Source organism: Pipistrellus hanaki (genome assembly GCF_964339955.1).
Source record: "Pipistrellus hanaki genome assembly, chromosome: 1".
In the NCBI taxonomy this organism is placed as follows: Eukaryota; Metazoa; Chordata; class Mammalia; order Chiroptera; family Vespertilionidae; genus Pipistrellus; species Pipistrellus hanaki.
Genome location: NC_140503.1, coordinates 126489300 through 126507680, shown reverse-complemented (window position 1 = coordinate 126507680; position 18381 = coordinate 126489300). Strand labels below are relative to the sequence as shown.

The 18381-nt window shown below is 37.0% G+C and overlaps 1 protein-coding gene across 1 annotated transcript in view; it reads right to left on the bottom strand.

Annotated features, from left to right (window-relative positions):
- Window positions 1-18381, bottom strand: part of MYO3A (myosin IIIA) — a 186685-nt gene that overhangs the window by 14888 nt on the left and 153416 nt on the right. The window lies entirely within an intron of this gene.

Sequence of the window (18381 nt, the reverse complement as noted above, 5' to 3'; positions counted from 1 at the left end):
TCCCCTCTCCCCCCACTGCCAGATTCACACATCCACCTGTTCATCTAAGACCTGCCTGATTTTCACTTTAAGGTACCACATCATGTTATGGTCCAAACAAGGACTCTTGCTATAAGACTAATCAACCCTATTGCTAAAATTTGGAATTTTCAGACCTGACTTTAAAAACCATGACCAAGAAAGAATAAAGGCTGTCATTCTTCACTGCCCCTTTGTCAATACTAGAGGCTCAGTGCACAAAATTCATGCATTGGGGTGGGGGGGGTTGTGTCCCTTGTGCACCGTCTCCAATCTGGGACCCCTCGGGAGATGCTTGACTGCCCATCTGGGCCCAATCCTTAGTGGATTGGGCCCAGATGGGCAGTCGGAAGTCCTTCTCACATCCAAGACTGCTAGCTCCCAACTGCTCGCATGCCTGCCTGCCCGATTGCCCCTAACTGTTTCTACTTGCCAGCTTGGTCACCGCCAATGGCCCTCCCCTGCAGGCCTGGTCCCCCCAACTGCTCTCCGCTGCAGGCCTGGTCCCCCCCAACTGCCCTCCCTTGCAGGCCTGGTCCCTCCCTATTACTCTCCCCTACTGGCCTGATCACCCACAACTGCCCTCCCTTGCCAGCCATCTTGTGTCCACATGGGAGCAGCCATCCTGTGTGGAGTCATGGTCAATTTGCATATTACACTTTTATTAGATAGGATAGCCACATTCTCAAATGGCTGCAACATCATCAGAGCATGCTTGGTTGTTAGTGATCATGGGTGGCTTTATATTTATAGAGATAATAAGTTTCTCATAAAGTATGCCTATTTTTCATGATTCTTGGAACTCCATCCACTGACTGCAATTATGCATGAATGTCTGCTTGATAGAATATAAAGATCAGGGTGGAAAAGGGTCATGGCTGCTTATTAGAAAATACTACTTTAAATGGACACTTGAGCATACATTTCTTAGCTAAAATGTAAGTGTATTAAACAGATCATTTTTGTGTTTAGGAAGAGGACAAGAACAATCTTTAATTCTTATATAAGAATACACAGAGAAACTGAATTGCTCCAAACCAAAAGTAATCAAAGCAAGTCAAACAGAAACAAGCCAATGAATATTTAATAGTTACTATGTGTAAACAACTATGGCTGGCAGTGTAAATCGGGTTCTACCGGATGTAGAAGCCACAGGGATGTCTGACTTTCTAGTCTCTTGTTTGACCCACTAGGTGAACATACTGATCACAGCAGCATTCATAGTCTAATGTCATCCAGCTCATTCATTTTAAAACATGGGAAATTGCTGGATGACAAAGATACATCAATAGTTGAGAGTACTTCCTAGAGATTTAATGCATAGAAGAATACTAATCAGAGAAAATTATGACAATCTTACTTTACCATTTTTAAAATAAAACAAAGGAAAACCAGGTCTTTATTAATGAGATTGTTAAGTAGAAATTAGTAATAGACTAAGGAGTAACACACTTTTCCAACCAATCCCTGGAAGTTTATCTCCCATTCTCTCTCTCTCCCTTCTTCTCCACAGGAGTAGACAGTAGAGAGAACTGAGATATAGAAACCCTGTCAGCATCCTGTCTTGCACTGTCACAGGCACAAGGAGAGATGGTAAAACCTGAATTCTTGCCACCACCATACACAGTATTTTTTTAAATTAGTTTCTTTCTCTTTGCTTATCATCTGTCCCAGTGCTGATCAATAAACAGCTTCTATTGACTCTTACAAAGTGTTATTTAGAAATGTATTGGTCATATTCACTTATATTACTAATTTGAATCTAAATGGAAGGAAACAAAAAGACAGTATGAGCACTAACCGGTTTGGCTCAGTGGATAGAGTGTCGGACTGCGAACTGAAAGGTCCCAGGTTCGATTCCAATCAAGGGCATATACCTTGGTTGCAGGCACATCCCCAGAAGGAGGTGTGCAGGAGGCAGCTGATTGATGTTTCTCCCTCATCGATATTTCTAATTGTCTATCCCTCTTCTTTCCTCTCTGTAAAAAATCAATAATATATATATATATATATATATATATATATATATATATATATATATATTAAAAAGACAGTATGAAATTATTATGGTTTCAGAGGCATAAAAGTGACCTGTGACTAAATTAAAATATTTTTGAGTTTATTTTAGAGAGAGGAAGGGGAAGAGAGAGGAGAGAGAGAGATATCTCAATGTAAGAGAGAAATATCATTGCATCATGATGGGTTGCCTCCAGCACATGTCCCAACCGGGGAGAATCAAATCCCCACAACCTCCATATGTGCCCGGAGGGGGTCTAATGCACCACCTCTCAGTGTATGTGAATGGGATGATGCTCCAACCAACTGAGCTACAGTGGCCAGGGTGACTTGCGACTAAATTTTAACTTGACTGTTAATTTTATTTAAAGTCTGCATTAAAGTATCAGAACATTATTATTGAAATGAAAATCAATTAATTTGAAAATGACAAGTAATTTGAATAAATTCCAGGAGAGTGAAAAACGACCAAATTCTGGGAACAAAAGAAGTATTGCTCTTGCCTCCATTTTCCCAACAAGTTTTCCCCATTCAATCTGATTTCTATTATCAAGACTCTATTGAAGCTGCTCTCCAGACACCCAATGTTGAACACTTTATTGACAAATCAAAAGCCCTTTATCTGTCCTTATTATCTCTCATTGCATCATTTTACCGGTACATTATTGACCACTCCTTGCCCTCATAACTGAGAATGAGGTTTCTGAGGGCAGACACTTTATCTTATTTACCTATGTATTCTTGGCACTTAGGGAAAAGCTGGACACATAGTAGATGTTTAATAAAAGTTTGCACACCATACTGACCACTTCCTAATGAATACCTCAGGTTTGACCCTCTCAGCCCTTTAGACTTCCTGCCCTAATTTCTTGTTGAGTGCTTTCATCTCAAACTCTCAGACTCAAAAGGACCAGTGGCTGTCTTTCTCCTCTCTCTAAAGTTCTGTATATCACAGCCTCAATGGTACTATTATTTCTGTCCTTCACTAGGTTCAAACTACTGGTGTCATCTTATCTTATCTTATCCCTCTTCTTAATTTCCTATAAACAGGTAATCATCAACTTCTGCCAATGCTGAAGTGGTATTTCAGGAAAGAAAATCTGGTTTTCATTTGTGAGAAAAATTCATGAAGTTTCTTTTTATTACTTCCTTAAGCCTAACCTTCTAAATCCAGATTATTTTAATCAGCACTTTGAACTTGAACTTCCACTTCCCACCCAAAATTATCTCCCCTGGTCACCCAAGTTACCTCATAGGAACCCTGACATGCCATGTTTATAGCTATGACTTTATTTATTCTCATCTTCTCGCAGCAAGACTGAAATCTCCAGCCTCTTTCAGTGTCCACCTCCAGGCCTCTCTCTTCCATGATGCTCTCACTAACTGTCCAGCAACCTCCCTCTCATGTGAATGAACACTGTTGGTACTTACAGGATGAACAAATCATTTGAAACATGTTATGGGGTGTATTATGTTACCTCAAAGTTCATATGTTGAATTTCTAAGCTCTAGTAGCTCAGAATATGACCATATTTAGAGAAAGGGTCTTTAAAGTGAAATCATATGGGTGGGCACAAATCTAATAGGACTAGAGCCTTATAAAAGGAGATGAGAACACAGACACACGCAGAAGGATGATGATGGAAAGACACAGGGAGAAGATGTCGTCTACAAGCCAAGGAGAGAGGCCTCAGAAGAAACCAACTTTGCCAGTGCCTTGATTTTCAACTTCTAGCCTCCAGAACTATGAGGCAATAAACTTCTGTTGTTTAACCCACCCAGTTTGTGGAACTTTGTGATGGTAGCCCTAGCAAATTGTATAAAACCTTACTATTTTTAACATGTGATTTGTTTTTCTAAATAATGCGTCCGTATGTTTTAGGATGATGGGCATCATGACTCAGATGAGAACTCAGGTTTTCATGCCCTCCTGCCTTTCTGGTGGTGGTCTGCAGGTGCCAGGTGTTGGATGGATTCCATCTTAGCCTCAAGACACAGTGCTAAGTGAAGAGTAGACACTCAATGTACTTTTGTTAACTGGATCTCTATTGTCACTAGCTATAAAATTAAATTCCTGATGCTTTAAAAAAAATGTAAATCAAAAAACCAACAAAACTCTTGAAAGAGAACCCAGAAACTTCATGAACAATCTAGGAGTACACATATCTTAACCAAAAGTCAGATGTCATAAAATGTTAGATATATCTGCCTATTAAAAAATCTATGATGTGGAATCACTGGGTCAAATGGGAGTTCCACTTTTAGTTTTTTTTTGAGGAAGCTCCATACTGTTCTCCACAGTGGCTGCACCAATCTGCATTCCTACCAGCAGTGCACCAGGGTTCCTTTTTCTTCACATTCTTGCCAACACTTGGTTTATTGATTTGTTGATGATAGCCATTCTGACAGGTTTGAGATGGTACTGCATTGTCATTTTGATTTGCATCTCTCGGATAATTAGTGACTTTGAGCTTGGTTTCATATGTTTCTTGGCCTTCCATCTGTCTTCTTTCGAAAAGTATCTATTTAGGTCCATTGCCCATTTTTTTTTATTGGATCATTAATCCCACTTCTAGGAATATATTCCAAGAGACCAGAAACACCCCTATGTTTATAGCAGCACAATTTACCATAGCTAAAAGTAATCAGCAGATGATGGATTAGAAAACTATGGTACATCTATACAATGGAATACTACATTGCTATAAAAAAGAAGGAATTCTTACCATTTGCAGCAGCATGGATGGAACTGGAGAGCATTATGCTAAGTGAAATAAGCCAGGCAATGAAAGAAAAATACCACATGATCTCATTCATTTATGGAAAATAAAGACCACTATAACCTCATGAACAAAATGATAGATACAGAAGCAGTAAAGTACCAAATAGATGACCAAATTATAGCAGGAAGGCTGGGGAGTGTTGAGGAAAGGGAGAAAGAGATTAAGGAAGGACTTGTATGCATGCATATAAGCACAGTCAATGGACACAAGACACTGAGGGGGTGGGATTGAGGACATGTGACAGGGGGTAGGGAAGGCTGGGGGAAAGTCAATGCAGGGGGAAGGAGATATATGTACTACTATGTGTAATACTTTAAATAAATAATAAATAAGTAATATATAATGAAAGCCTTAACATGTCAATGAAATCAAAAGAGACAAGATAGATTTAGAAAACCACATGTATAGCACAAATGCCAAATAAAGGTGATATTTAAATATACAAGAGAAAAAGCAGCCGAAACCGGTTTGGCTCAGTAGTAGAGAGTCGGTCTGTGGACTGAATGGTCCCGGGTTCGATTCCGGTCAAGGGCATGTACATTGGTTGCGGGCATATCCCTAGTAAGGGGTATGCAAGAGGCAGCTGGTAGATGTTTCTCTCTCATCGACGTTTCTAGCTCTCTATCTCTCTCCCTTCCTCTCTGTAAAAAATCAATAAAATATATTTTAAAAAAAGAGAGAAAAAGCAAATGATTATAAAATTAAAGACCAACAGAAAAATGAGTAAAAGATATAAACAAGAAAGTCAAGATGAGCAAATCCAAAGGGCCAATAAGCATGGAAGACACCTGAGCTTACTAGCAGATAATATATATAAATTAAAATAGCAATGAATTATCATTTTACTTCAGACACATTAGCAAAGATTAAAAAGGAGGATAATTCAGTTGGACAGGATGTCAGAAAAATTGTATTCTCAGAAATTGTTGAAGGAAATATCAATTTCAAGGGCCTTTTAATGAAGCAATCTATCAAAACCAAAATTACCTTTCAATTCAATAGTTTCTGAGAACTTTTCTCAGAAAATTAAAGTCCTAGGATACAAGGACATTTGCAAAGATGTTTACTGCAACATTTTTCATAGTGCCAAAAAATTTAAAAGGTGAATATCTGACAATAGAAGAAAGATTATACAAATTATTGTGATCCACACATGAAATATTATACAACCAGACAAAAGAATAAATTATAACAATTTCAGTTGATATTAGGAGATTCCTGCTAAAATACTGAAGGAGAAAAGAAAGATACATAAGTGGTTATATTATGATTCTATTTATATAAAAGAATGACAAAAACCTCTGTCTATATGTGTGTATAAGTACATGTATGCATATCTACAAAAATAGTAATGCATTTTTCATAATGAAAGTTGCATTAAGGGAGAATAATGTGGGTTGGGGAGGGAGAACAAAGGTGTGAAGAAGAAGAAAATAGGAAAAAAGAGAAAATAAAACATACTGCGTAAAAAGAATCCTGAAATGTATGATATGGTCACATTTATTTATTTATTTAAACTTATAAATTTATATGCTAGTATGTAGGTGCTATAGAGATTTTTTTTTTAAATGTCAAAATGCACTGAATTTTCAGAATTTATGTTTAATTATTGTATTTTGCAGGATCTGCTTTAGTGTTAATTGACTTTTTTCCTTCAGCTGGACAATCTTGAGGATGCATATTCTTTATTAAAAAAATACATTTAGTTGATTTTTACAGAGAGGAAGGGGGAGAGAGATAAAGAGTTAGAAACATCAATGAGAGAGAAACATTGGTCAGCTACCTCCTACATGCCTTGGACTGGAACTGAACCTGAGACCCTTCAGTCTGCAGGCCAATGCTCTATCCACTGAGCCACACCAGTTAGGGCAAGCATGCGTATTCTTTAAGATCCTGCCATGCAAAGTGGCAAGCCAGCAAGGGAAAATTATTGATGAATATAATAAACAGGGTCTGATTGTTCAGATTAAATTTACCCAGACTATTTTTTATTTTTGAAGAGCAAACTTCTCATGAGCTTATCAGCATACAAATGTTGCAGAAAAGTTCAAGTTTATTTTTGCTTTCTAAATTTTTGTTCCTTTGGGAAAGTATAAACACTGCCTGCTAACATCACTCTAACCCCTTAATTACAAAAGTGACATAAACATTTATAATCACAATATAATTTGATTCTCCCCTGTAGCATATCAATGTTGGCAGTAGCAAAATTAGGTTTGTGACTATTTTGTGTGATGTGCATGATAAATATTAGGTGGTAAAGGTTATTGCTATATTAAATAGTCAGAGGGTAAAAATATCGATTTATATTATAGTTTTGATAATTTTCTAATTAAGTTTACTAGGAATGAACATTTTATAAACAGAGAATGGACAAACATCTCAACACTGCATCCTCCCCCCAAAAAAGATAGATTTAAAACTGGTCACTATTTGCTTTAGGAAATTAAATTTCAGTATTACTCTCATTTTAATAATTGCATGATTTTATTTATGAATACATGCAGAGTATAATTTGTATAAGTATCACATGCCTAAATTAGATGAGGTCAGAAGTGCACTTATGTTATTGTAATTTCTTAAGAAATTAGTTTTTGTAAATTTCCATTTACTCCCAACAGTCTGTGAACGTTAAGCAACAGCAGAGTGACCTAGAGGAAACCTTCGAAGGGAGGCATATCCATTGCTGCATGTCTAGGCAGGATTCACCCTCGTCAAGGTTGCAACCTGCCTTTGGGAAGCTGCTGATTCTGCCTTCCCCCTCCTCTGCCCTTCAGCCGGGCTGGCCGCTCTTAAAGAGAAATGGATACAGGTTCTGAGCTTTGTGGGCCATTCAGGTCTGTATGGCTCCTGGCTGCTTTCTGCTGAGCTCCTGGAGACCTTTTCATTTCTCATGCTGGGCCTATGTTTGACCACTAGCTTTACTCTACTACGTGGTCTTTGTTCTTTTGAGTCTATCTGAGGGGAAGAGGTATAAGGGTGCGCTCTTGTGCTTTGTGTGTCCTTAACACTTCTGTTTGCCTTACTGTTCAGTGGGTCTGACTGTCCTCTTTCCTCTGACCTTCTCCATAGGCAGCTACCAGCCCCACCCCATTCAGAACTGCTCAAGCGATTCCTTCTGTCTTCTTTTCTACCACCTGAACACTGATGCCCTATAGCCAGTTTACACCTGTACTTACCCTAATGGTCGTAGGCTCTAAGCTTTTGTCACTCTCTGATTTAGGTATGCTGCACTGATATCCAGAACCTTCACACAGAACATTTCGTTTTTGAATTACACTCTCAGATTTAGGTAAGTTGCTTCCCCCAGCCTGCCCTTTATGTCTCTTCTAGTTACATCACAGGAGAAACAGGGGAGAATCAATCAGCTCTGTTTGTGGCATGAGGCCTTTGGACTATCATTTGTCTACATGCCTTCTGTCATCTTCGTTGGGCTGGGGTCATGGGTCTAACCGTTAGAGCCTTCAAAGGCTAGTTAGTTTTTTCCCCAGTCCCTGGGGTTAGGTTATACCCTTACTTCCAGCTATCTGCCATTCTTGTGCACAGTTATCAAAGGAGGGTGCCCTAGCAAAGGCATATGAGAATGCACACAGTGATGCTGATGCTGTCTTGACGGTGCCATCTTTGATGGGGACAGTGAGCTGTCACAGACCCATGAGTATGCATCCTGTGTATGCCCATTAACAGGACAGGATACATTCAAACAACAGAGCACATACTTAGTTGCCTGAAGAATGAGGAAACTCAGGAGTAGTATTTAAGAGTCCCTAATAACCTCTTGGTTATAAATAGTTGGGTACATAGCTTGAGGTGAAAACTTGTTCATTTCTTTCCCCAAAGAGCCAAATTTTAGAAAACTATTTATCGACTATTGCATAGTGATTTTCTCAGATTGGCCTTTTTAAAACACATTGCCTGATTTTAAACAAGCAACATTTGGATTTTTTTCTTACCCTCTGCTCATTCTTGATAATACAATGAAAGATGGTTCCTCTCAAGGTAAGGTAAGACATAGCAATACTTTAAAAAAGCCATATTCCATATTAGAGCATGTCTAGTCATAAGCATAGCCAGAGGAGATACCAAGCAAGATTTTAGTGCCTCAAGCCAGCCTGGCAGCAAAGAAGACATACCTGGAGATGCCACCCTAGTCTTATTACACATGGCTGTGCAAGCTCTGTGCAAGGCTGCAGTAACATTATTCAGATGATTAATTTTATACAGACATGGACTCTGAGGGCCCAAGTCAGCAAGGGATGGAAAGTGTCTGCTCTGTTGGTGAGTGAGCACCAAGTTCTTATTCAACCAGTCACCGGGTTTTTCTAAAGCTCTCTACACAGATGCTCTTGTTAATGAACCATCTCACATGAGGGAATATTAAGCTGATTTATTTACATTATCCAATTCCAATTCTGCAATATTTTATCCTGTAGCTAGCAGTTTGCCAAGGTTATTCTTTGAAAAATGAATTTAAGGGCTGTTAATATTCCATATATGAATGTGTCATTTCTTATTAATCATTTCCTTATTGTCTAATTTTTTATTTTGCCATGTACATACATTTTTATATTTCAGCTCTGATTATTCCTTTAGGCTATGTTTTCATAAGTGGGTTTACTGGGTCAATGATATAAATATGTCAATGTTTGTTTCTTTTTTTTTTTTACATATTGTCAAGTCACTTTTTGAAATGTTGACTCTTTACAATCTCACCATTACTATTTGAGAATAATTAAATCCGCACATTATCCTCATAGTTAAATATTTTTTTTCTTTCTTGCCAGTTTGATAAGTAAAAATAGCAACTTGTTTTAATTGTATTTTTTTGGTGATAATATATATATTTATTTGCAATTTGCATTTATTTTTATATAAATAAATCCATTCTTGTGCCCATTTTCCACTGGGGTATTAATGTTTTTCCTAATGATTTATGAGAGCTCTTTCTACATTACATACGACAAACTTTTTTATATTTGTTTTAAATATTTTATCCAATTTATCTTTAACCCTTTAATTTTTAATCTTGGCTTTCTAATCTCTAGAAGGTTTGTTCATGCAGTTCAAATTTATCACAATTTTTCTTTGTAATTCTTTTATTACTTCTTATGCTTTGTCCTGTCCAAAGTAGAGATTGTGCAACATTCAGTTCATACCAACTGGTTTCTTTTGGTTTGTTTATTACTTTTGATTCATTAGTATAGCTGGGTAGTCAGTATAAGGTATGATTCTTATTCCTTCTCCCCAAATAAGAAATATTTCAAGCATTACCTATCAATTTTTTATTGCTTTACTGTGTATATTTTAGTGACAAGTTTTCAGAAATACAAAGGTCAATCTGGGAGCTACCTATTTTGTTCAAATAATCTGTGGTTGATTATTATAATAGAGGCATATGGTTTTAATTGCTATGGCTTTATATTATTTATTTTATTGTTTAATAAGAAAAGTCTTCATTTATAATATTTTTTTCTGAAATTTACAAATAATCTTTAGGGACATTTTCTTAAGTTCTAAAAAATCTCAGAGATTGAATCATGTTTATAGTATCTTATCTTCTAATTCAGACACACTATATAATGTCATTCCATTATTAACCTCTTTTTTGATCTCTTTGGTTTTCTTATTAGCTTTATTTTAATGTCTTTACTTTTTTTTGCTGTTATTTTCAATGAGCTCTTTCTCCATTATACATTTTTATAAGAAAGAATATCTGTATATCTATATATCATTACTGCATTTTATTGCTAGTATCAATCATTATTTTGGCTCATTCTTTGCTTTTTTAAGGTCAAAAATCATGTTATATACAAATACTCTTACAATTCTGTCTTTTCATTTTCAATAGTTAGAAGTTTAAAAACATTTTATTTTCTTAGTGTGTCAGTGAGAAATTCTCCTAAAATATAAAAAAGTATTTTTGCTAGCATGCTTATCATAATGCTGCCTTCTAAATGGAACTGCTTCTAGTATTTCATAGTTAATTATGATGTTGACAACATGTTTAAAAAATACAGTCTGCATATTGCTAAAAAGTCTGTTCTTCCTAATTTAGCAAGAATTTGGCTTCTCACCAGGACCACTAGTTGGATTTTATGAAAACTGTTTCAGTATTTATCACGATGACTGTATTCTTTTGACCATCTGATATTGTTACATTAATGTGTTATTTGGAGAGTCTTTTAATATAATATTGCATGCAATCATCTAGTACTGTATGAGAGTCTAAATTTCTGAGATTGATCCCTAGCTTTCTTTCCTTGCTTCCTTCCTCCCTTCCATCCTCCCCGCCTCCCTTCTTTTTCTTTCTTAAATGTTATTTGACAGACTTGGGTTTGAGGATACATGACTGTCATAAAATATGTAACTTTCATTTTTTTTCTTTTTTCTCAGATTACATAGTATGGATATTACCTATTTCATGAACTTGGATTGCAACTGCCTATAACACTAAATTCTTGGAACCTTTTTGTGAAAGTAATTATTTTACAGACATAACATCACATTGACTAATTTATTCTTGAAAATTTATATGTCAGACCCAAATTGTCTTTGTAATATTGATTACATTTAATGATTGTGAGATCTTAATATTATCAATTAAAATTGTTATAATCTTGTTCTATTTTTTATTCTTTTTGCCTTATTTTTTAAAGTAAGTAGTTATATATTTGTTTACTTTTTTTTCAAAAACATTATTGTAGCTTCATTTAGATCTTTGATGTATTTCTTTTTAAATTTTATTGAATTTATTGGGGTAATATTGGTTAATAAAATTATATAGGTTTGAAGTGTACAATTCAATAATACATTATCATATATTGTGTTGTATGCTCACTAACAGAGTCTCCTTCCATCACCATTTATCACCATTTATTCTCCTTTTACATTATTCCTTTAGCCTCCAAACCCCTGTCCCTCTGGCAATTACCATGTTGTTGTCTGTGTCTATGAAGTTTTTTGTTTATTTTTTAATTTAATCCCTTCACCTATTTCACTCAAGCCTCAGAACCATTCCCCTCTAACAGCTGTCACTCTGTTCTCTGTATCTATGAGTTTCTTTTTCTTTTGTCTACTAGTACTTTGTTCATTAGATTCCACATATAAGTGAAATCATATGGTATTTGTCTTTCTGTGACTTGCTTATTTCATTTAGCATAATACTCTCCATGTATATATTGATTTTAGAGAGGGAGAGGGAGAGGGAGAAGGAGGAGGGAGGGAGGGAAGGAGAGAGAGAGAGAGAGAGAGAGAGAGAGAGAGAGAGAGAGAGAGAGAGAGAGAGAGAGAACACCTTTGATTGGCTGCCTCCTGCACACCCCACAATGGGGTCAAGCTCACAACTTAGGCATGCGCCCTGACCAGAAATAAAACTGTGACCTCCTGGTTCATAGGTCAACGCTCAACCACTGAGCCATGTCAGCCCAGCTCACTATCTTTTATAGATTCATTTTTTTTTTTTATTTGTGCTTCGGTCTTTATTATTTCCTTCTACACACTTAGGGCTTTTTTTGTTGTTCTTCCAGTTGCTTTAAGTATAAAATTAGATTGGTTGAAATTTTTCTTATTTCATGAGACAGGCCTCTAGTGCTATGAATTTTCCCCTAGGACTGCTTTCACTGTGCTCCATACATTTTCAGTTGTTGTATTCTCATTTTCATTTGTTTCAAGGTATCTTTGATTTATTCTTTGAACTCATTGTTAACCATTCATTGTTATTTAGTCTCCACATCTTTTTTTCCCCAGTTTTTTTCTTGTATTTGATTTCTAGTTTCATACCATTATGATAAGAGAAGACCCCTGCCAGTCAGTGATATTCTCTGAGTCTGCTCAGATCTCTAAACCCTGCCAAGGCATCTGACTCCTCAGCAAGGGGTAAGATCATCAGGGTGGGGCAAGAGTGAGTCCAGAGGGTAGGGCTATTGCATTTCCCCAGGCTGATGCTGCACAGAGAGGAGTGCTTCACCCAAGAAAGGTAGCATGTATGGTGTGGGAGAAGAACTCAGCTCAGGAATCCTGGTAGCTATCCTTCAGCTCTCTCCCCAGAGTCACAAACCCAGACTCTACTTACATGACTTTAGCTTGGTCTGCCTTCTCTCTGCCAGAGCCCAGTGGTGCAAAGGACATTTTGTGTGTTGACCCTTTAAGAGGGTACTGGTGTCTCTAATGGACTCCTGTCTCTCCTGATGGAAAGAATCTCTGCTGATTTACACAGCCAGATGTTATGTTGGCACCTCTTCTTGGCTCTGTTGCTCTGGGCTATGGACCCAGCTTGGGGTTGAGACCCCAATTTCTCAGGGAGAATCCCACACAGCTGAGATATTCCTCCAGAACCTCAGCCATTGCCTATGGGAACTGGGTGAGACATTTTTGCATCTCTACCTTTCTTAATAGTCCTGATGTGCTTCTTCTGTAAATCCTTGGTTATAACACTTCTCTGCAGCTAGTTTCCAGTTGGTTATTCAGGTTGATTGTTCTATAATTTAGTTGTAATTCCAATTTGGTCCTGGGAGGTGAGGTACCTTCCATCTATTGCATGCCATCTTGGATCTCCCAATGTATTTCTGTCTTATCACAATGATTTCTCTTTTCTGTTTTTCCTGTGGTTGAATAGTATTTTTTTTTCTTTTTCTAAAAATATTTATTAAATTACAACCATTTTTAATTACTTTCTTTCAATTAATAATTAAAACATTTAATGATTTATATTTTCCTATGAATACAGTTCTGGTTGCATCTCATTCATAGTTTTTATACATAGCTATTTTCATTTTTATTATTTTGAAATAATTTATAACTATAACTTCTTCACTTCAGACTATCTTATTAATTTTTAAAAAAATATATTTTATTGATTTTTTACAGAGAGGAAGGGAGAGAGATAGAAAGCTGGAAATGTTGATGAGAGAGAAACATCGACCAGCTGCCTCCTGCACACCCCCAACGGGGAATGTGCCCGCAACCAATGTACATGCCCTTTACCGGAATTGAACCTGGGACCTTTCAGTCCGCAGACCGACGCTCTACCACTGAGTCAAACCGGTTTCGGCAATCTTATTAATTTTTAATATGCAAATTTGTTTTTCTCATCTACCTCAATTACATCATGGTCAGGAAATATAATCTGGGTCAATTTATAATTTTCAGGAGTTTGTGAACTAGTCCAATATGTCTAGTTATAAGAACAATTAAAAATACTAAGATTTAAAAAAGGCATTTTCTCTATTTGATATAATTACACTAGAGGCCCAGTGCATGAAATTCATACATGGGGGTTGGGGGTCCCTCAGCCCAGCCTGCACCCTCTCCAATCCAGGAAGAATCCCTTGGGGATGTCCGACTGCCAGTTTTGGACATCTCTCTCACAATCTAGGACTGCTGGATCTAAACTGCTCACCTGCCTGCCTGCCCGATTGTCCCTAACCACTCTGCCTGCCTGATGCCCCTAACTGCTCCCCTGCTAGCCTGATCACCCCTAACTGCCTCTGCCTGCTGGCTTGATTGCCTCTAACTGCCTCTGCTTGCCTGCCTGATTGTCCCTAACTGCCCTCCCCTGCCAGCCTGATCATCCCTAATGCCTCTGCCTCAACCCCCACCACCGTGGCTTTGTCCAGAAGGATGACTGGAAGATGTCTGGTCTATCTGGTCTAATTAGCAAATTAGACCAGATAGACCAGACATAAAATCTATACTTTAATTAGTATAGATTTTATGTGAATTTACCTTGTTGACTACACTATCTTATTAAATACTAGAAGCCTGGTGCATGAAAATTCATGTACTGGAGGGGGGAGGGGTCCCTCAGCCTGGTCTGCCCCCCTCACAGTATGGGAGCCCTCAGAAGCAGGAGGTGACCTGGCAATCAGAGGAAGGCGATGCCCCAGTCACACCTCTGCTGCTGCCACTGCTGGCAGCGCAAGCCTTGGCCGGCCCTGGTTACCTGAGCCTCAGGCAGCCCTGGGTGGCTAGGCAACTGACATCCGAGGCTTGCTACACCTTGGGATGGCCTGATTGTAACTAGGGGGCTGAGGGGGCTGCGGGACTCCAGAGGCAGGCACACAAGTGGCTGGACCAGCCTGGGGGCAGGCTGGGCTGTGCCATGTGCCTGCACCTCAGCAAGGCTGAGGGGACTGGGTGCTGCCATCTTGTGCCTGTGGATGCCACCATCTTTGAGGGTGTGGCAGTCAATTAGCATATTTCCTCCTTATTGGCTGTGGGTGCCACCATCTTTGTGAGAGCATGATGGTCAATAAACATATGCCCTCTTTATTAGATAAGATGATATGCAATTTATCTTTGAACTGACTTCATGTAGTAAGTAATATGGTGTACAACATGTAAAGAAAAAAAACTTAGTTGGCTCCATGTCCTCTGTAGTTTAAAATAGATTAAAAGTATGGAATGAGAAGAAATATTTTGGATGCAAAACATTTAGCTCCTTCCATTTAAGGCTTCTAAGTCAAGTGGTTAGTCTGAATTAATTCAGTGAACTCATCAGAAATTCATACTTCAGAGTTCAAACTTATGTAAGGCAAACTGGTTTAATAATTAGTATTTAGTATTATTAAAATATTAGAAATAAATTATTCTTACTGAATTGTAAGTTTATAAATAAACATAATTTCTTTTTGGATACTAAAGGCTGTTGTTTTTAAGAGTTTTGGGGAATTAGTATTGCTACTTATGAAAAAAAAAATAGCAAATAAACTTAGAAAGATAAGTGTTCACCAGATGTATGTTGGGTGGGAAGCAATATAACCTCTTTATTTTCTATTCTTAATGAAATAATCATATCTAATAAAAGAGTAATATGCAAATTGACCATCACTCCAACACACAAAATGACTGCCCCCATGTGGTCAAAGATGGCTGCCCCATGATGGTCAACAGGGGAGGGCAATTGGGAGGGACCAGGCCTGCAGGGGAGGACAGTTAGGGGCCAAAAGGATGGCAGGAGAGCTGTTAGGCATCAATCAGGCTGGCAGGGGAGCGGTAAAGGATGATCAGGCTGGCAGGCAGAAGCAGTTAGGGGCAATCAGGAAGGCAGGCAGGTGAGCATTTGAGAGGCAGCAGTAGTATCAGGCCTACACAGGCAGTCAGACATTCCTCCAGAGGTCCCAGATTGGAGAGGGTGCAGGCTGGGCTGAGGGACAATCCCCCCATGCAAAAATTTTGTGCACTAGGCCTCTAGTATTTATATAAAATATATAACCCAGCATTATTTGAGCTTCCTGACTTTCACATAAATGTAATATATTTACAGATATCTTGTTGGGTAGTTTGCAAAGTACATTTCTAGTTGCTAGCATTACAATGGTAAAATGATAGGCATATCTAAAAAAATATCAAATCTGCACCATTATAATTGAAAATTCTAGGATTATTATATGATTCTAAATGTCATAAATATTTAGAAGCTAATGGAAAATTGCTATTTCCCCCCCTGACATTTACTCTGAAAGTAGCATAAAAGCATTTTCATTATATCTACTGTACATTTGCCTGGCACAGGACTGCTCTGATTTAGTGTTGAACTTACTGATGATATTATGCAAATGAAACATAGAATTTTAATAGCATCCTTATTTATTAAACTTGCAACCATTTAAAAAATTTAGCTTGTTGTGTGGTATAGTTTCTTCATAAAAGGAGATGAGAACATGCTTTTGTGTTACCAGGGTTTATTTGTTCTACAATTAATCTTTTTCTTCTCTTCACAATTGTCAACACAAATTGCCAGGTGTACCATAATTAAGAAAACATCTCCCAAACTCTGCACACCATTCAGGGAGAAATAATACAATGTCATTGTATACTTATGAATATAACAACATTTATTAGAATTTGTAATCAAATGACCTTGCTCTAGTTAAATAGAACCTATTTATATATTTCTCCTGTTGAAAATGCAGGGGAAGTTAGCTCATATCAGTTTCAATTTATATACATTATTAGCAAAACAAAGATATAAAATTAGCTGTTCAAGCACTTACCTTATTTTATTTTTAAATTTCATAATTAGCTCCTCAGTTTTCATATGCATATTATTTTACTCTTGGCACTTTTGCCCTTTTAAACATGGTTTACAAAAAGAGAAACCTTATAAAATAAGGTTATAGCTTGTTAAAATTTGCAAAATTTAATTATCTTTATTTATTATCCATGCTTTCTTTAGAGTAGGTAAAAAGCATTTCCAAGCCACTTTACATAATCTAGCTAAGGCTTATTGAGGTCCTACAACAGAGTTGGGTGCAGCAATTATTGGAAAATGCCTGTAGGTTTTTGAGAAATACAAGATAATTAAAATTTCAGGTGCCTCTTAGGCTTATTTACAAGTAATTCTGTAAATAAGCTTGATTTTGGCTTCTGAAGTGAAAATTTTCATGAGGAAGTAGGGTTTGCCATGAAGAACAGTACTGCAAAGGTGGCCTGTTGATCCCAACCTAACAGGCCCTATAGCATATCAGCTGAATCTGCTTCTGCATGTGAGGGCAGCTGCTTGTACTTTGAGGTTCCAAATTCAGTTGCTTAGCAATAGGTGATCTAAGGAGACAGGACTTCTCTATAAGAACTTATTTATTTATTTTTATCACAAGGTGTATTAGAGTAGATAACATATGAAAATAAATGAGTATTTAAAGAATATAATGTTACATTTTTTTTATTTTAATAAAAAACAAACTTTCTAACCTTCACTCCAATAGTCACTATACTTCATTCCCCTATAAATTTCGGAGGGAATTGAACAGCCTTTCAGCCAATTAATAATCAGTTATTGAATGTTTACTGTGTGATGAATAAATGTGTTATGGTAACAAAAAATGAATATATACTATGTGACATGGTCCTGCTGGCAAAGGATTAAAACTCTGTTTGAGGAATACAAAACTAATCTATGTGAAATAACTTTGAGATAAGTGGTAGTGATAACCTAATCCCTTCAACAAGTGTGCACCTGAATGCCTATGTGAAGTGTGTGACGTTATAGGTGTATAAAGATGACTGAGAAAACTACTAGAACTAGAGGAATAAGGAATGGGTGGTGGGAATTCTTGGTTTAAATATGGTTGGTAAGCCTAGGCTGTTCTATAAAGAAAACCAGAGCTTGAAAATTTAGGGTGGAGTTGTCCAATTCTGAGGTAAAACAAGAACATCCAAAGATATAATAATGGACCTGGAACCATTTCAGGGATTGAATACTGACCAAGCAATATCTGGTTCAAATTGTGACTTTAGTTTGTATTATTTCAACTACATTTTTTTCCATAACATTTTATAAACTACTCAAGAAATATAAAAGCATTTGCATAGATCATTAAATATATGAATATAGACTACAACCAATGATAAAGTCTAGCAAATATTGGGGGTGAATTTCCACAAAATTAGCATAGTAATTATTTGTTCTATCCTTCTTTTCAATTCATATCTATTTTAATATTGAAAAAAAAACCCTCAGAAATTTAGTAAGTAATTGCTAATACTTAGGCAAGTCAATGGATATGTTAATAGTTCTCTTTGTCTTGCTCCATCAGCATCATTCTGTACAATATCTTAAGAGCCT